Below are 21,366 nucleotides of genomic sequence, written 5' to 3' on the forward strand. Positions count from 1 at the left end.
ATGTGTTGCCTAACTATGGATTGACTGTCGTCCACTTTCCGATTTGTTGAGGGTCGATCCATTGCTTTCGATATGCCAATCTGGCAGATCAATGTCTTTGCATCACGGCATGTTCTTCAACACATAAAGATTTCCGTCCTCATGTGTCTCATTCACTCCACGAACGAGTGTGTGAGATGAAACCTTCCTTTTGATAGCAGTAAAACTGTGGATGTCGCTGAAGTATCTCGAAAACAAAGAGAAATGTCCCTTTTGGCGGTCTTACTCTCTGGACAATCAATGTTTTAGCATCACGGTATGTTGACTGCAACTAGTTTGATGACGCTGAAATGTCTTGAAAACGAGGGACAATGCCCGTTGTTCTGACGGTTGTGAGCTTCAAAATTTGCCCACCCAAGACCAAATCATAACAAACAGCTGACTTTGAGGTTAATTATGGCCGCCAGGTGGCAGGATTACCTCGCCTACGTATAGCCGAGTAGGTCGAAATATGACAATGATATATTGACCACAGACCATATAATGACTAGACCTCGCATAGCGCGAGAAAAATGCGAACACTTGCCTTCATCAGTTGGTACATAAATTTTGGTGTACAGTGACTCATGCTTTTTCATCCGCCAGCGTGGCCAGATTCAGAGTGAGCTTGTCACTGATAGCGTTCGTTGAAGGCCCAGCGATTGTAGGTCGTTACTACTGATCAGGCAGTCACCCTTCTCTTTTTTGGTGTACAGAGTTGTTGACTTAAAATCCACTTTCCTCTGCACTGAGGTCGGGCCAATGCGACATCTAGTCGTTATATGATCTGTGATATTGACTCATTGACGCGGGAAAGGAAGATGACGTCATCGTCAAATTTTGAGAGATCACTCCTACTTTTGAGGCTTCATATCTCTTTCCTGAGGGATTAAATTGAAGGTTCAGTTCTTTTATCCATTAAAGGAATGGTTCATGCAGGTAGGTATTTTTTATAAACTGTTTAAGTTTCACTCATTACCATGAATAAAAACTAATTTTAGAAGAAAAAAGCCGTTTTGCGGCTGATTTTTTTGTATTTTAGAAATTCGTAATTTTGCAATAAACTTTTTGAAACCTTAGAAACTGTTATCGTCCAATAATTTAGATTTGTATCTTGGATTTTTAGTACCTCTATTGTTTTGAAAAGTAGCCCAATGACCTCGCAAAATTTGTGGTGCTTTTCATCGTGCAGCTGCTACTTCAATGTGTCAATAAGTAAGAGCATTAAACATGATAAAGACAATTTGGATATTTATATGCAGTTAACATTAGATGGCATTGACTAAAAAGAGTTCAGTTTTATAGAACAAATAAAGACCCGCCCACAAGAACAGACGGCATTTCACGGGGAAGGTGATGGTCATGGGCAGCTTTAAAGTAATGAGTCAGTGAGTGGGTAGGACTCGGTCCGTTGAGATCCGACTGATCTGGCTTTCATGGCTAAAACGGGCGGGCAGGGAAATGGACGAAAGAGCAGCCAAAAGTGGCTAGCTGGTCTGGATACTGGGGTCTCAAGGGTGCATGTACGTAAAGGACCGATCATGGGCGTGTGTGTCGGCCGAGGGCTGACTAATAACTGGCCAAGAACCTCCAGGTATGGGCCGATGATTCCGTTGTCTCTGATGATCTCTTATTTGGACGAGGTCAAGGAATCCATCCATCCATCCACCCATCTAGCTTTGGGTTGGCTCGCTCAAGTCTTGCTTACAGACGAAGGTAAAAGAAGGGGTCGGGACCATGGCCGGCTCAGGGTCCATGACCGGGCTGAGCCCCAGGACAGGCCCAGGGGGGTGGGTTTACTGGGGTCGACACTTCCATTGTCTGGACGGGAGGAGATGAATCCGGATTCCGGAGATAGGTGATATGTTGGTTGGTTGATCGATCAATCATCATTATTCAATCCTCAATAGGAGATTGAAGTGTAACTATTGAATGAAGAGGGGATGGGATGACATCTGATGACTTTGAACATTGATTAACAACTCCAGGCCCCTTCATACTCCAAGTTGGGGTTATCCTGCGTCAAAATGAACCACAATCAATACATTTTCTTCGTAATAAACCATCATGGATTGAATGAGTTAAAGTTCTGTACTGACTGAAAATGGACACCTTGGTTGGAAGGGCTGGGTGTGCCGTCAGCAATCTGATACCTGAGCTCAACGGATTCAAATTTGCCGCGTCACCCACCTTACTGATCGCCCAAGACACAGGCATGATGTCATGCCATGATGTCATGTCGGATGCTCCTCAGGGTTCCATTTTGGATCCTCTCAGTTTCATCATCTTCATTACTCTGCTTCAGAAGCTTGGTAGTAGTATTGTCAGTATCTCTTCCTATGCTGATGATACAAAATTGGCAGCTGGTAGGAATGGTCAGAATTCCGGTTGTCTGGAAGAGGTCCTAGACCAAATCTACTCTTGGGTTGCTGCAAGTAATATGGCACTGAATGGAATGAAAAAAAAAACCGAAAGAAAGAATTGCATCAGTATGGCATTTCTCAATAAAATATAGTTGTCACACTGATTTCTCGCATGCTGCGATTGTCAATTTGGATTGGAGGGTAAAACCATTTTAACAAATAACATTGTTCAGTCTAAAAGGGACTTGTTTCTCGAGAGTCTCAGGAAGTTCACATGCCATAATGATAATTTGAAAAAATGGAATGAAATATGTTAGCAATCTAATCTTATGAAAAAATGGGTTCAGAAAGTATTTAGAAAGTAACGAAACTATTCTCAATAATATAAAATACTATTTCCATGAATCAGCTTGTCTTTGAGTATAATTTCGCAGTTTCCTTGAAGAAAATATTCCTATGGTTCTTGTCATGATAGTGCTCTTTATTATACAGCGCATCAATTAAAAAAAAAGCCCCTTGTCAAACCTCGTGCGTCTCTGACCAGGGTCTCTAGACCAGATTGTGAAGGCGACCAGGGCACTCACCCCTAGCCCCTGGCTGTTGGAGGGTATATGGTGCTTACAACGAAATTCATTTGACCTGAGAAGTTGCTGACGGTACCAGTAACTTGTCAGCGAAATATCAAGTTCCTCCACGACTCCAAAAATTAAAAAAAAATCCATTTTTTGGCTTATAAACCCGATCGTATTTCGATCCTTTAATGCCACAGGCTTGTGAAATCTGGAAGATGTATAAACCAGTTATCTTGCTTTGCCATAGTAACCCTAAACAAAATAATAAGAAAAGTGCATGGCCTTGTGTCTTCAAAGACTATTTTAATCTCATAGGTGCTGAAAGACTTTTTGGGTTTTGGTAGTGATACTTGTATTGGTCAACCTAGATCACGGTTGCAATGTATTACCTAGAAATAAAAACAACGTTTGATCTCCGTGGTAAGTTGTAGACTCTCCTTCATTCATACATAAACATGGATTTATATACAGAGAAGAGCATGCGCTTACGGAGCCTGTTCCAAGTCTGTCGCAACATGCTGGAGCCTAGAGTCCTTCTTTGGGATCAGGGTGTGGTTCTCTCATGACGATGCTTTAGTTCCTGTACATGCCCTCGTGACAAGGTAAAAGGGAACCTTGTACCTTGTCAACAAAGAAGAACCGGAAGCCTTGCATGAGAGACCCTGTCTATGATAGTTGCTAGCAGACATGACAGATTTACAAATACATAATTACATGAGAAGAAACAAGTCATTTGTTGAAAAAGAGTATGATTGTAACGTGGATAAAATTGGAACAAGGAGATACGTGTAACATTGAAATAGAATTGGAGCATTGAGATAAAGTCGGAACAATGAGATAAAATTGAAACATTGAGAGAAAGTTGGTTGGACATTGAGATAAAGTTGGTTGGACATTGAGAGAGAAAGTGAGAATGAGAGGAAATATGAATGATGAAATATAAAATTACTAGTTCATCATGGAATTTGGATTGTTCTTGGAAGATTGGGTAGAAATGAAATCAGAGATAAGAATGACCGAGGTCGATCACATCTACGGACAAAATGCACGTTATGGGGACACCGGCTGGGCTAGTCAGGGAGCTCATGGATAAAAAGGCCTGAAACAAAAGATCGTGGAAAGGGGGAATCAATTGCGTCCGATAACTACATATGAGCGAAGGGAATCAACAGCGTCCTTGTTATATTTGGAACGTTCATAAAATGGGGCACGTGAACTCATTCTTGAGCACGGAATAATTTGTCTTCCTTCCTTAGGGCATCGCGTCCCTTTGGAGCACGGAATCATTTGACTTCCTGTTTCAGGGCATCGAGGAACATACTTCGCGGAACTTGAACTCGTTCGTACTTTTTCTCTCATTAACAAACTCCAACTTTTACTGCCACCTTTTCGAAAGGTGGTTAAATTTTGTCCGTGTCCATTACGCTTTTGCGTGTATAAAAAGAATGCCTTGTCCCCTTTCCTCCATTCTTGGAGGGCAGTTCAAGCTTAAAGAGAGTTTTATAATTTTATAAAATTGGCATTGGGCATCGGATGGGGCGAAATGCGAAGGGGAAATCATTTGTGTACGAGGATGAAGCCAATTGGCAGACTCGTCGAATTTGTCGACTGAGCGGCGGATTAACTGTAAAAGGAATATGAAATGTGGCGGGTGGTAGGGGCTAGAATCTGTTCACTTGTAGGTTAGTTATTTTGCCTCAAATATGTGAGTACTACATGGCCATTGTGATTTTCCTGTCGATCTGGTTTCATGGTGGGCGCCCTCTGATGATGAGTCGTACTGTGCCAATTTTGTAGTGATACGGGTTAAGACCAGAACCAGTGTCTATTTCAAACAATGAAGTCCGACTCTCTTCTTTCTTAGGCTCCATCATTGATTAACTTGCTTCCCTCTAATATAATATTCGTAAGGAATACGTAGGGGTTCTTGATCCGGTAGCATCTTTCATGGATTTCCAAAAGATTTTATTAGATATCCATGCATAATTCAAATGAAATTTGCATATTTCTTAGGTAGCATTCCAGATCAGCCATACATAGAAGGGCTAACAAGGGCTGCCAACTCAAATTCGTTGGTAGAACAAATATGATATAAAGATTAATAATTACCATTTCCTTTAGCGTTTAGAAAAGCCCGTGAGAAACAACAAGAAACCATAATTGAACAGGAATACTTATCTTACATAGTTACTTCCCTTGCTATGAGAATTTTTTTTTGTCTGTTCGAGTGTGATAATTGCTAAGGAAGGACGTGTGATAGGCTTATGATCATGACAAAAGTGTACAAAAATAACTTACTTTGACGTCAAGGAGCAAACCTTGAGATATGAATGCGAGCAGTTGTCGGAACAAGTCAACGTGAAGAGTTGCTAGTGTAGGGAAAACGAGTTTTGACAACCATCTGGATTTTACCCTCAACGGGTAAACAAGCTATTTTTCCGTCCTTTAATCATGACATAGTCGTGTAAAATGTTGCGACAAGAAAAGTTCATCAGAGGTAAGTCCTCCTCACGAAAAATATAGCGTTTAATCATCATTAGTAGCACTTGTCGACCGTCAATTATCCCAAATTTCTCATATTTTGTCTTTAACAATTGAAGTCACTGGACAGCCACATTAATTCCCCATCCACCATTGTACCATAGATTTTCATTTCACTCATCCCCTTTTGAAGGTAGAAAATTATTATTACTATATGATCGAAATGCATGAAAAACGTAAAGCTTGTCGGTTAAGCCACTAAAACCTTCATTTGATTCAAAGTTCTTCATTCGAACACCAAGTCGATCTGTTCAAGATTTTGAATCAAATTGTTCCAAATCCGGGTATTAATTTCCAATAAAATGATAGGACAGGAATATCGGCTACATTACCTTTAATCCCAAAAAAGTACTGTCTGTGATTAATTCTTTTAATACCATAGCCTTAATTCATTAGCCCTAAATTGTTTTATTTAATTCCTCAAGAATTAAGAAATTTTTGATGTGGAGAGGGCTCAATTGACATTGTTTTTAAATCTAAAACACAACTAGACTTGTTTCTTTCTGAATTACCAGACCAACCGACTTTGTATGGCCTTACCCGACTGGCCAACTCAAATTCAATTGTTGACCATTTTTTATAGATTTTGACTCCCGTTTATTTGACTTTCTTTTGCAAATACTTTGTTTATAGTTAAAACAAGTTAGCCAATATAGTCCACCATATTGATTGATGATGCTTTGTTGAAAAAATAAGTTGATTTCATTTGATTTGATGGCGATTCTGTATGGGATCAATTACTCTCAGATGAATCCCACGTTAGGTAAATGATCTTGGATCTGCAGATATTATTTAACATTAAACAGAAGAGTTTTGTCGTCTTCACTCCTTAGCAAAATTTTGGGACCATCAATAAAACTTAAAATTGAACTCCTTATCAATTGGTCAAATATCAATTTTGACGGGGACAATCCATGGTTCAAGAAACCCGATTTACAGTTGACCGCTACTTTCATGCACCTCCTTCAGACCAAGTTACAATAACAAGGTAGCTATTTACAAACGAGCTAGTCAATACTTCGTTATTAGACGGGCCTCAAGTGACCATGGATTATCCCCAATAGAATTGATAGTTGAACGATTGATAAGGAGTTCAATTTCAAGTTTGATTACGGCCGCAAAATTCTGTTTTGGAGTAAAAAAGAAAACTCCTCCTTTCAAAGTTATCGAATATTTGCGGATCTAAGATCAATTTTCCTATTGTGGGATTCATCTGGGAGTAATTGATAACATAAAGAATCACCATTGACATGGTTTTCCAATGAAGAACTTTAAATCGAATGAAGGCTCTAGTCGCTTAACCGACAAGCTATGCGTTCTTCATGCATTTCGATCGTATACCGGGCGCATCATAAAGAACAAGACTTTGAGACCAAAAAGCTTGAAATGGTCATATCTTTGTCAATGACGTACTGATTTAGTCGAAATTTCCTTTGCGAGCTGTTGTGACATTAGTCAACTTAAGGTATAAATCAGCCCTGCTCTTGGCGTTCATGCATGCCTTCAGATGATGACGGAACACAGAGCAATTATTGAGGAGGCTGAAAAGAGAGTAGAAGGCCCTAGTTGTGTGGATGAGTGTGATCATCAAGGCTTTATTGAAGCAGAATTTTGTTTTGCAGACTTTGGCTGTAATTCGCGACCAAATTGAGTAATATAACACTGCCAGATAAAGAGCAACATTTGACTTTTGATCCTTGGTTCAAAAATGGGTTATGCACGGCCTTTCAATAAGCCTTTGTCTTGTTAGTTGTGAGGACCAGGGCCCCGTCTTGTGTGATTAGAAATACTCCCTCTTGGTCCTCACCCACTTCTAGCTTCCAATTTACAATTCTACTTGTCATAATGTCTACGTAATTGGCCGCAGAGAGACGGAATTCTTTCTCATACCAGACAGGGTGGGAGGACTCCTTTGCTGGCTCTAGGATCCCAAATAAAGTCGTTGAGGTTGGATGTTTGCAAGCAATCACAAAGGCATATTGACCCAGCTTTATTCCCTTTCGTTCCTGGGCCGAAAAACTGATTTTCTTGAAATTCTGAGGGTTGCAAAGTGGTTGTGAGCTCGATCTTTTGGTCTAAATGAAAAATAATTGTGCTTGCATCCAAGCCGTTGATTGTGAATAAGATGACCTTAGGTCAGACAATATCAGTGTTTCACATTTATTCATCAGTTAGAGGTTTTCCCTCTTCCTAAAACTTGACCAACTAACTTATTTGATGATTTGTCCAACGGGAAACTTAAACATTTCGATCTGACCCGTCACCGCCCATATTTCATTCTGGATTTCCTTCCAGGCGTTTTTCATTCCTCTTGTGAATTAAAAAGTCTCTAAAAACCCATTCTTTGAATCAACAATCATTTTTCGTAAGATTCTTCACGGCAAAAATGAACTCCAGCTTACCCCAGTGACCTTGTAATCCTCAGATGAGGGTAGGTCCGCGCGGAGGAGGGCAGTAAAGGCTTCTTGATTTGGCATTTGTTGTGGTTAAAATCAGGTTTTTTAAGTTTTCCTTTTTGTCATGTACTTTCCATCTAACACACATATGGCCATTTTTTTTGTTTTGTCTCGCTAACTCATTTACTTTCGGATGTAGATCAAAAAGAGTTATCTTTGACGTCAGACTCTACAAGACGCACTTTATGCTCTCAACATGTCTCAACCTACACTAGGGGCATCCTTGTTTTTGTTATGGTTAATTCTCGAGAGCCCATACCTCCTTGGTCCATAGCAAGTTCGACTAAAGCGCTCTAAAAGAGAGATTGATGTCATATTTGACAATTTACACAGTCCAGTAAATAGTGACTTGTTTCCTGAGAGATTCAGTTAAGCTACATTTATTACTGTCAATTTTAACTCTCTAACGATATCATTTAGCGATCTAACCTGCTGAAAAATCATATTCCCAAAGACACTAGAAAAAAACAAATATCTCAGCAACAATTTAATAATTACAATTAATAACAATTTTAATCCATAAATGAAATAAAATGCTTGTCTGTAAAGAAGACTTAGCAATATTTAGTGACTCATGAGCCATGACAGTGTTCGTTCTCATACAGTATATTAATCAAAAATGTTTTAGGGACACTTTTTAGTTCTAATTGTTTACTTTTTTTAAGTGGAGCCACTTGCCAAAGCTCTCTCGTCACTGCATCCAGTCTATAGTCCATAGCTGTGATGCTTGTCTTAGTACTCCTTCGACAAAATGCCCAAAATCAGGGTGCTCAGCAACAATTTTGCATCAATACTTGCCCACAAACTCCCAGAAATATGAACGAGCTGCCCACCAATGGGGTACCCCCACGTGGTTTCGTTAACGCAATTTTGAAATGCGACACTACTAAATTTTACCAAGTCGCATTTCAACATGTGCGTTCACGAAACTATCTGATACTACTGATGTGATCAATCTGCCTGCGCCTCAATCTTTCAAACCAGTACTGCCAAGTTTGATCCAAACTGGATGTTTTTGGTCAGAAAATATACGTTCCCCTGACCTAAAAAAATCCAGCTTGGATCAAACTTGGTAGTACTGGTTTGAAAGATTAAGGCGCAGGCAGATTGATCACATCAGTATCTGATACTCGCAGTAGGAGCAACTGGGTACAAATCGCATCTCAAAATATGCACTCACGAAACCTTGCGGGGTGCCCCATTGGGCCTGCTCTTGGTCATAGCGACTCTACGCCACTTAAAGAATTAAAGTAATGAAAGAAGGAATGTAGCTTCCTTCAATTCAAGGTAGGCCATATTTATATCACTTCCTTGTGCTCCATGCACAATTAAGTACATCATCCTAATATGATATGGATAAATGATGTACAGAAGGAACAGTAGTTCACGGAACAGTTTTTACCAAAATGTGTAAGAAAATGTATGTTTTTATCTTGTGAAAATCACGAAGTCGTTGGATTGCCCATCGTGTAGTCCAGTTGGCGGTCAGATGTCGACCAAATGCCAGCCCAATGCTCGCAGAGCCGTCATAACCCATCATAACTAGCTCCTCCAGCCCTTGATCATAGATCACAGGAAGTGGTTGTATAAGAAAGCTTTGAGATTCTGTGTGAATCAAACTCTACGTCGTTCCTATGACCAAGGAAAAGCTCCAGTACCTGAGGGGCAGGTCAGCCCAGCTATAACCATGGGTGAGGAATGTCGGTTACATGTTTGAAGGGAGGAGAAACAGGAAATCCCCGTCTACCACAACCGCCTATCACAACCCTCTCATATCCAATGAGGAATGTGTTAGAACCACAGTCACATTTTCGTGCTCGAGGAGAGCACATTCACGCATCGCCCTTCAAAGAGGAGAGAAGCCACATTTTGGTTCTCGAGGAGAGAAGTCTATTTTGAACCTCTCCGAGAAGTCACCATTGAACATTGAAAGTGAAAACAACTCCCATCTTGAAGCTCTTGCTGGTAGTTGAATCAAGAACATTTTGATAGAGTACTGGAGGTTGAGTCTATCCATTTTGAATAAGGACAATGAAAGTCAATGATTGGAGTCGGGACCCAGGAAGCCGTGCAGGGTCAAGAGGACCTGGGGAAGTGCATAGCATACATCAGTGAGCCAGCATAGACGAGTGGAAAAGTCTCTGGAGCTGAGTACAGGTGCAACTTCTGAGTTATACTCCGTCAATTCGATTCTGGACCTTCAATCCCATCGAAATGACGTCATCCCCGTGGATCTCCGTTGGACGCAAGAATCACCCTCATCAAAAGTAGGATCAAACCATTTTCTGTCCATGTATGATTTCCCTCTTCCATGGCAAAGCAATTATCCCCCTCTTTCATTACCCGAGCAAGACAGCTGATTGGTAGAATGTCATTTTCATGTTTGTGATGAATAAAGTAGATTGAACTGTACAGTTTGCCTTGAAGAGTAACCTAGATTTCCATGACGACCGAGATCGTGCTGGCATCGTAGGGAGTAGAGGCAGCAAGTGATTTGCATTCAACTGTATCTAAAGTTCATCACTCATGTAGCAGAAATCAGTAGTTAGACTCTAGAGTAGAGGTCGACTTTGATAGACGCGTTTAGACTAGGATAGTGACCACATTTTGCAGGATATTTAGCCTTGAAGATTGGCCCAGGTATTTGCCAGACAACCAAGATTGATCTGGGACCGTGGGGAGTAGAGGTAGCTGGTGATTTATATCCTTGGTTAATTGATAACTGTTTGAGGCCCTGATAAAGGAAGCTCGAACTATTTATTGTATGCCCTGATTAGGGTTATAACCGGGGGCCTTAAGATAGGTCTAAGAAATTGAAGCCCTTGTACCAGGTGCTCTCCATCTTTGAGAGCTATCAAGGTATTTTTACCTAGTGCTTGGGTTAAGAGTTCCATGATTCCGTTCACCACGGGAATTCAATAAGTCAGGACCTTTCACCCCTGGCTGGTGGACGGAACAACTTGTAAAGTGGTTCGTATCAAAGCTATGTAGTCAAAAGCTAATGTACCTGACCAATATCAGGCCGAAAATTAAAATCTTATGTTGTGTTTACTACATAACTTTGGACGTATCTCCCTAAGCATTGGTTTGAGCTCATAGTTGGCACGGTTCATCTATTAAGCAAGATCTTTTGCTTGCATGAAGTACTTATTTGGAATGAACATAACGGTTTAGGAAATGAGAAATGTTTGCTTCTGGTCACAATCCACATTTCTAGAAGTCCGTGACTTGGCCTATTGTCAAACCAATATTATAAAGCGCTATTGCCATTTTGTTGCTTACTTTATAGAAAAAAGTAAGAGGGGATTTATCAAATGCGTTTAGTTTTAATACAGCTATTTCCGTTTATGCGCGTTCTGCTACATTTTAAAAAACAACTTATTTTTGCCAATAGCAATTTCAACGTTTGAGCGACCCGTCTTATCATCTTGAGAGTCAAAGCAGTCTAAGCCCAAATGCAAGATGATCAAGAATTGAAATGGACTATTCGTAGAATAATGCAATGCGCCATCCTCTGGAAGATGGTTGAAATAACTTCACACGTTTGTGGACATGTCTTTTTTCGTTGCAGATGTTAAGAAATTCATTGAAGAATTGCCTTCACATAAACTGCCGCGGGAAATGATAATGCAAAAGAATACACTTCTTGCCTGGGCTGAAGATCTCCTTGACACAGATAGTGATTCTTCATCCGAAGCCTCTTCCAAATCTGATGACATAGATGGGGAGACAAACGGATATGAATTAGTGTCGAATGAAAGTAACCTCGAGCTGTACGAATACGAAGCCCCAACGTACGGTGATTTTCTTTTACCTTCTACAGGTAAGCAAAGTCAACAATCTCGTCCAAAAATAGCCTGACCAAAAGTGTCCAAAAATGCGAAAACGACAACTGCTTTGTGCGTAAAAGGATATCTTTTTCAAAAGCATCCATGGAGCCAAAAGCAATTTTTTTCAAGGTCAAATATCTCAACTTCTTCCTCTCACTTCCCAATGGCAACCCTCCATCAGGAGAATATGAGCAAAGGGCTTTGAAAACCCTGACTGCTGAATACTTTGACATATTTTAAGCTTCATTTATTCAACAAGGTCATGTATTTTTGAAAAGATTACTGTCCCTAGCCTTCGGGATAACCTCTTAGAAATCAGCTAATGCTAAAAGTTAATCATCTTGACCCATCACTGTTGTGTAACGATAATAACGTTCTCATATTTCTGTATTGCAAGATAGATTTATTTCTTGAGCCTGTGCATGGTGTTGAATAAAATATGTGGATTTGGACTTAGAGAATCAGTTTTCTCTACTTGTATCCACGGCTCTCGGATGTATTGCAGATTATCTGTCAATTACAAATTTCTTAATGAGTTATCTAGCCTTATCTGCGTCCTGCTCTCATCTTATATAATCCGGTAGTCTGTTCCAGGCTTCCCTTGCCTTTCCTGTCATCATATTTCCTTTCCAACCACACTTCTTCCACTCTCTGACATGCCCTTTTTCTTTGGAAAGGAAGAAATTACTATCTTCCGCTCCTCTCTGAGTTTTACTTTAGATGGCGCAGAAATATTAGAACGCAGGTTCCATCTCTCGAATAAGACAACCATTTCGCAGTTATCCTCGATGGGTTCAATCCCAAGAGATCTTCTTATGTGGCTCATAGGTTGGTGGCCAAATCTTGGCAATTGCGCAACTGCCCTCACTCCTATATTGCAAGCAGTTTGTAGGTTCAATTTCTATGTTTCGTTAAGTAGCGATAAATAGACAGATCCATGGGACAAAAACATTCCTTTGATCCATGAATTGTAGAGTATCTTCCTCTCTGTCATTTGCAGGTGTTGGCCTTCAAATCTTATTCTGCCTGAAGACATTCGGATGTGCTTGCACACCTCTTCAACTGGTTGTGAGCTCGATCACAGGCAAATGTCTTTTGGTCTAAATGAAAAATAATTGTGCTAGCATCCAAGCCGTTGATTGTGAATAAGATGACCTTAGGTCAGACAATATCAGTGTTTCACATTTATTCATCAGTTAGCGATTTTCCCTCTTCCTAAAACTTGACCAACTAACTTATTTGATGATTTGTCCAACGGGAAACTTAAACACTTCGATCTGACCCGTCACCGCCCATATTTCATTCTGGATTTCCTTCCAGGCATTTTTCATTCCTCTTGTGAATCAAGAAGTCTCTAAAAACCCATTCTTTGAATCAACAATCATCTTTCGTAAGATTCTTCACGGCAAAAATGAACTCCAGCTTACCCCAGTGACCTTGTAATCCTCAGATGAGGGTAGGTCCGCGCGGAGGAGGGCAGTAAAGGCTTCTTGATTTGGCATTTGTTGTGGTTAAAATCAGGTTTTTTAAGTTTTCCTTTTTGTCATTTACTTTCCATCTAACACACATATGGCCATTTATTTGTTTTGTCTCGCTAACTCATTTACTTTCGCATGTAGAACAAAAAGAGTTATCTTTGACGTTAGACTCTAGAAGACCCACTTTATGCTCTCAACCTACACTAGGGACATCCTTGTCACGTATCAAAAACCATGGAACTTACGAAAATAAAATAGGAGAGTATTTTCATTGGGCTAGTGTGATGAAGCAATGACCAGGGATTGATGATTCACTTGCAATGAAAGAGTTTCCTGTCCAATTTTGAGGAAAAATACAAATGAAAAATCAGACTATATCTCGTGGTTCTCATCTATCCTGCCAGTCTTGCATGAGAGAATGGTCCAGTTTTGAACGCGGCAACACTTTTCTCTGTTATTGTGATTGAGTTTACATGCATATAAACTGAGCAACGACCTTTCTAGGCCAAGAGGCTTTAACAAAAAAACTAGATGTTGGAGCTTTCGCTAACATCGTCAGATTGTCATACTTTCAGAACATAAGACGTCACAAATCAGTCTTGAAATTCTTACTTCCAGCCATTCATACCTAAAAGTAGGCACAAGTCAATAGAAGTACGAAAGCTACATATGTTAAATCGTTATGAAAGACGTTCTAGCAATTGTCGAAAGAATATCATATTCCTGAAATGCACTTGCTCATTCAAATATTTCATTGACAAATTAAAAAGCTGTTTCAAATAAAGAAGAAAGGATTTATCTCAGATATGAAGTAATAACGGAAGCAAGAAATGCAATTCCAGATTACGAGAGAAATCAAATCGTAACATATCAGGTAGCATGAGATCCATTGAAATCCAACACGCATTGCAGCAATCGAATCTTGTAATTGGGATTTGAAAGTTCCTTGACGGGATATTTCTCCCAGACCTTCACGAAATCTGCGTGGAGGCTTTCGTGGGCCTGTTCGGCAAATAGCTCCATCCTTGTGGCCGCTTTTATTTCCACGAATTTCAAGAGATGATCAACTATCATATGGACTTTTGGTCTTAAGGTCAATCCAGCCTCCTTCCACGCATTCTTAAACGTTTTGATATTTTTGTCCAATTCTGCAATGTCTACTCTTTCCCGAGAATAAACAGAGTTTAGAGCACGAAAGGATTGAAAGACGTACACGAATGGCTGTCCTTGCAAGTCTTTGCCCGTCTCGACAAGAATAAGGATCAAGAGGTTGGTGTGTTTTAAGAGCCGTTGACATTCATTGCCCTCAAATCCACCTCCGTGATATCGTTCCTCACGATTGTGAAGTAATTTAGGCCATTGCACGGCCTCTGGAACGGCTTTCACTAGATGTTTGTACGCATAATTGATGATCTCAAGGGAAATATGGAGCCACGGGATTGCACAAATATGAAGGAGGTTGATAGAACGAGGTTTGTGTTCCATAATGATTGGGGGGCGTTGCACTGAATTGCAGTGCTTTGCTTTTCCATTTGGTGTGTTGAAGAACCTCTCGCAGTCGCTGTCAAGGCTTTCTAATGTCCTCTCGTCATATGGCATCGCATTCTAAACTCCGTTTACCCAAAAGCAGAACAAGCAAGGATAGGTACTTCGATGGTTTTCCATTCCGCAAACCAGATTAAAACATTTCAAATCCTGTGAGTATACTTGTTACGGAGGTTTTTTACCAACAGTTTTGTTCGCTCAGGATCATTGTGCTATTTTGATCGAAGGAGACGAACAAGCCCAAAAACGAGTTTTAATTTGTGTTACCACGATGACGAATGCGAGCCCCAAAAGGTGAAATAATTAAAACCAACAAGTTGTGAATGAAGTTGAGTGTTTAAAAACCTTGTCAGTGTTGAGGGATTGATCAGTGTGATCCAAGAAGTCGGGATTACATCGTTTTAATTCTTCATCCTAATTATGAAGAAGCCAAGTGGAAAGTTAACAACCGTGACCGGGAGTCAAAAACGGCTGGAAGCTCTGATTGCAGAAGAAAGTGAAGAGGCTATAAGACCTGAGTTTACACGCTTTAAGCGTTTACTAGACGATTTGGAAATGGAGTGCCAAGGGCTTCAACCGGAGATTCCCGAAGACGTGAATGAATTGACCATGTGGTGTAAGGACAACATTGATCTCAAGGTTGATTTTGCGCGTCAGGTCAAAAGCCTTTTAGATAGTATACTGGTTAAAGGCAATGAGGATGCTATTAAAATCGAAATGGAAAAACGCAAATTGAAACTAGAAACGGAGTTCAAGTGTAAGACAAGATCTCTGGAAGAAGAAAGGCAATGATTACGAGATGTCGCCAAGTCCCTTACTAAGCGGTCCGAAGGACTAGAACTAGAGCTTCAGCTTGAACGCCAAAGAAACACAAGGCAACAACAACAACATGACCTGAATAGAAGGCAAGAAAATGTACGATTGGGTTATCAAGATCCGCTAACGCAAGGTCAGGTTGGAAGGGTAGAGCCGGCTAAGTCATCCGAACTTCGGATCAAGGACATTCTGGAAAAGGTCTTGCAAGTCCAAATGCAGTCGTCATTGCCCAAACGAAATCTTGATGTCTTCCGGGGCAATCTACTTGAGTACCAGTTATTCATTCGATGTTCCGAGTCTCAGATTGAAAGCAAAATAGCCGACAAAGGAGAAAGGCTTGGATATTTATTGCAATTTACCCAAGGTGAGCCCCATGACTTAATCCGGCCTTGCATCCACATGAATGCAGCCGAAGGCTATCGGTAGGAAAGGTGGTTGTTGAGAAGAGAATATGGGAATACCTTCAAAATAACTTCAGCATATTGTGCTCAACTTGAAGATTGGCCAGCTATGAGAGAGGAGCCCGAGAAAATGAAGCAGTTTGCGGCCCTTTTGCAGAGATGCAAGACGGCAATGAAAGATTTGGGAACTGTTAGCTCTTTGGGTAGTCCGGATACCTTACTTCAACTCATGGGCAAGCTACCAAACACATGTCAGTCAATGTGGCGTCGGAGGGTCAGAGCGGTGGAGTTCGAGGAACAATGAGAGGCGAATTATGACGACTTCGTCGCTTTGGTCCAACAATTATCAAAGGAATGGAATCATCCTGTCTTTGGTTTGAAAAGGAAAACGCAAGAGGCCTGAGGTCCGAGGAGATCGGGCTCGTGAGGAAGAAGTGAGACGGAACATTACTCTGGCCACCTCAGTTGCATCTTGTGACGAACGATGGAGATCAAATGCTTGTATTTTTTGCGAGACCGATCATGACATGGCAGAGTGCGAAGAGGCCATGAACATCCCACTCGAGGAACGAAGAGATAAGTTGAGGGGGAAATGCTTTGCTTGCCTGAAGACCGGACATTGGTCGAGAAACTGTCGACAAAGGAAGAAATCTGGTAAATGTGGGAAGGGCCATCCAACAATAGTACATTCGGGCAAAGATGATAATAGATCACTTGGAACTCGTGGTGTGGACAAATCGGAGGATGCGTTGCAATCACCAACTCACGTTAATGTCAGAGCCAGTTCTAGGGGAGTGCAGGGTTTTGGAGACGACCGAGTGTATGACCCTGCAATTGCTGTGGCATTAGTACCCATTTGAATACGTTTGGCTGGAGGTGATGGATTTGTAACGACATACGCTGCCCAGGATCCATATAGCACCGACACTTTTGTCAAAGACTACATTGCAAAAGCCTTGGGTGCAATGGGGTACACCCGCGTGGTTTCGTGAACGCAAATTTTGAAATGCGACAGTACAAAACTGTACCCAGCCGCATTTCAAAATGTGCGTTCACGAAACTATCTGATACTCGCAGTAGGTGCAACTGGGTACAAATCGCATCTCAAAATATGCACTCACGAAACCATGCGGGGGTGCCCCATTGGCCAATTGGTGCAAATCTCTCTAACAACTATGGAAAAACGCAACAGTCCACTACAGACCAGAGTTATTCACGGCCTCGAGGTTGTGGATATGGATGAGAGGTGCGTTGTTTCACTTCCACCTTCATTCACACACACAGAATTGCCAGTAGATTGGAGCGATATCCCCAGAAGGGAGCACATTAAGGCATGGGCCCACTTACAAAACGTTCCCATCAGATACTCAAGTGCTGAGGTGGGAATCTTAATAGGAATGAACTCTCCTGCTGCTTTAAGACCACTCAAAACAATCGCTGGTAAAGATGATGAGCCTTATGCAATAAGAACGAAGTTGGGTTGGAGCATGCATGGCCCAACTGGGGGTCAAAGAAATAGAACTTCTGCTGTGAATTGAATCAAGGTGGATGCCAAAGACATTGAGCAAATGATCACAACCATGTTCAATCAAGACTTCTCTGATTCGTTGGGCGGGCACAGTTTTGGTGGATCTATTGAGGACCAGTTATGGCTGCAAACAGTTGAGAAAAGCATCCGCTTCATTGACGGACATTATCAAATTGCCCTCCCCTTTCGAAATCCCAAGCCAAACCTTCCTGACATCAAGGTTCAAGTTGTTCGACGTGCCAACCATTTGAGGAGGAAATTGGAGAGCAACCCGGAATTTCGAGAGGATTATACGAAGTTTATGGACAATATATGTCAAAATGGTTTATGGAAAAAGTCAGTGGCGACGACCTCTCCCGAAATTTAAACGGAGAGGTATTTTATATTCCTCTCCACAGAGTTTATCACCCACAAAAACCGGGCAAAATTAGGGTTGTGTTGGACTGCTCAGCAAGATATTTGGATCGATCTTTGAACAATGAGTTGGTTCAGGGCCCCGACTTGACGAACACGTTGTTGGGAGTCCTTCTCCGATTTCGACAAGAGCCAGTGTCTCTTGTAGGGGACATTGAAGCCATGTTTTTTCTAGTGCGAGTGCCAGTGGAGGATCGATCTTACCTTCGGTTTCTTTGGTGGCCTGACGGGGACACCACACTTCCTCTGAAGGAATATCAGCTTTGTGTTCATTTGTTCGGAGCCATTAGCTCTCCTAGTTGTGCCAACTATGCTTTGAGAAGAACGGCAATGGATAGTGGAGACCATTTCATTCCGGAAGCAAAGGACACTTTGATGAACAATTTCTATGTGGACGACCTATTAAAGTCCGTGCCCTCCATTGAGCGAGCCGTCACACTTCAGAAAGAAATTGTTTCACTGTGCCCCAAGGGTGGGTTTAAATTCCACAAATTCTCATCCACAAATTCTCATCAAACAAGCAAGAAGTGTTAAATACCTTGAACGAAAACGAAATAGCCAAGAATGTAATTGGACTGAATCTGAATCAGTCTGATGTGGTCAATAGGGCATTGGGAGTCACATGGAGTATTGGAAGTGACACGTTTGGATTTACTGTACCAAGCTTTGGAGAGGTTCCGTCGAAGCGAACCTTGCTTTCGACAATTAATGCTCTGTATGATCTGTTGGGTATGGTGGCACCAACCATCTCGCCGGCGAGGACGATTTTCCGAAATCTTTGGGCAGAAAAAAGACATGGTTGGGATGACGTTATTGCTGGAATTGAGGCTCATCACATTCGAACTTGGGTGGAAGATCTTGGTGGGCTTTCACAAATTAAAATACGACAGTGCTTTCAACCGGAACAATTTGGCCAAGTTCGTTCTTGCCAGTTGCATCATTTCTCTGATGCAAGTGAGAAAGGTTATGCAAGTGTGTCGTTTCTGAGGATGGAAAATCGTACCGGGAATATCCAGGTTTCCTTTGTGAGTGGAAAAGTTCGAGTTGCTCCTGTTAAAGCCGTCTCTATCCCTTGATTGGAGCTCGTTGCTGCTGTGCTCTCTACCACACAGGACGCCACTATCAAAAATTAAAAGGAATTGGAATATCCATTGGGAGAAAGTGTTTTTTTGGATGGACAGCCTAACAGTCTTAAAATACATTGCCAATGTCAATCGTCGATTTCACACGTTTGTGGCGAATCGCCTGACAATGATCAAAGAAGTCAGTGTTGCTTCTCAGTGGAGACACATGCCAACATCCTTTAACCCTGCCGATGACGGTTCCAGGGGAGTAATGGTATCTGAACTTTTGACGTCTTTGCGGACCAGCTTTCCTTGGGTCGTCGGTTGATATGTGGCCACCGGTTCTTGCGGTCCCTGAGTTACCTGGAGACGACCTGGCTCTCAAGAAATCTCTTGGTGTTAGGAGTGCAAAGGTGATCGGCGATTCCTTGATTAGCTGTGTTGGTGCACGGTGTTCTTTGTTTTGCAAGCTCAAGAGAGTAATGAGGTGTGCGGTCCAGGCGGTTAACACCATGAAAAAGAAGATTGTTGTCAACTCAGACGACGAGACGATCAAATGCCTCATATACAGGCTGGTTCAAACCGATTACTTTGGGCAGGAAATGTACAATCTGTCTAGTAAAGGCCAAGTAAAAGGCTCAAGCCAACTTTCCAAGATCAATCCCACCTTATACCAAGGCCTCATACGTGCGGGAGGTCGGCTTAGAAATGCAGCCTCGAACGTTGAATTCCGATGCCCGGTGGTATTACCAAAGGATTCGTGGATCAGTAGACTGATTGTTTGGTCACCTTGGTAGGGAGTATGTCCTGTTTCACCTCCGACAGAGGTTTTGGATCCTGGGTGGAAATGGCTTAGTGCGACGGGAGATAGGCCAATGCGTTATTTGTAAAATAGTGAAAGGAAGCGCCCTGGAGCAACTAATGGCGGACCTACCTGAAGATCGAGTGTTGCCTTGTTTACCTTTCAAGAGGTCTGGCGTGGATTACTTCGGTCCTTTCATGGTGAAACGGGGGTGATCAACAGAAAAACGCTATGGGGTCATTTTTACGTGCTTGGCCACAAGGGCTGTCCATTTCGAAGTAGCGCACAGCCTAGGGACCGATTCTTTCATTTCTGCATTAAGAAGATTCATTGCGCGTAGAGGACAAGTCAAAAAAATTACGATCAGACAATGGCACAAATTTTCGAGGAGCTAACAAGGAGCTCGGACAGGAAATCCAGGGATTGACTGCATCTGGGATTAACCAAGCTATGGAAAGGTGCGGGATTGCTTGGAAGTTCAACCCACCTGGCAGTTCTCATCACGGAGGGGTCTGGGAGAGGAATATCCGGACAGCTTGGCAAATTTTGGAATCGGTGTTGCTGGTGTCCCGTTGTTCAATGACCGACGAGAGCCTTAACACTCTGTTGTGTGAAACTGAAAACAACAGTCGACCATTGACAAGTCCGTCTCAAGTTGCGTCTGATTTGGAAGCACTCACTCCGAACCATTTGCTCCAGATGAGAGGTGGAGAACTTCATCCATTTCAAGATTACGGGGAGGCCAACTTCGTGAGGAATTGATGGAGGACTGTTCAGGCTTTGACTGATCAGTTTTGGCGAAGGTGGAAAAAGGAATATCTCTCTTGTCTTTGATCAAGGCAGAAGTGGAAAACGAAGGAAAAAAACTTGATGGAAGGTGATTTTGTCCTTACAATTGATAACAACTGTATGATCATGACGTGGTGTCTCTGAGAAGGGGTGTTGAAGACTGTTTCTTTCTTTCCGGGTGAACAGCTACAGCAATGTAACAGTAACACAAGCAAGCATAGAACATGGTTTATGGTAGATGGGGATAAAGAACAGAACATCCCCTTTCCAGTATTCTGTGAAATAGAGACTACATCTTGCTTGAACAGGATACTCAACAATAATAGAACGGAATTACAAATCATCCAGATAACCAGAGAAGTCGTTTCATTTGTTTAAGGCATTACGAATCCGGTCAGATCGACGAAGGGTTTGAGGTTCTTCATGTGTTTCCTTAGTCACAGTTGCCTCTATCTTTGATGCATTTCTTATGGGGTGCAGGAATTTTCTGTTGCAAATCAGGACTCTTCCAGACGGGAATTTGATACGATAAGCACGTCCAGGAATGCGTTTGATACTCTCCCCTTGTGTGTCCCATAATTTGGATTTCATGTCTTGGACTCTTACCCTGTCTCCCACTTTCAATACAGACAACCCTCTCATTCTGGAGTCATATGGAGTCTTGACATCATGGTTTTTGCTCACATTGGCTTTGTCGAATTTGATATTCTGTTCCAGTCGAATTTGATATTCTGTTCCATCCAGGGACT

The sequence above is a fragment of the Tigriopus californicus genome, chromosome 9 (assembly GCF_007210705.1).
Source record: "Tigriopus californicus strain San Diego chromosome 9, Tcal_SD_v2.1, whole genome shotgun sequence".
In the NCBI taxonomy this organism is placed as follows: domain Eukaryota; kingdom Metazoa; phylum Arthropoda; class Copepoda; order Harpacticoida; family Harpacticidae; genus Tigriopus; species Tigriopus californicus.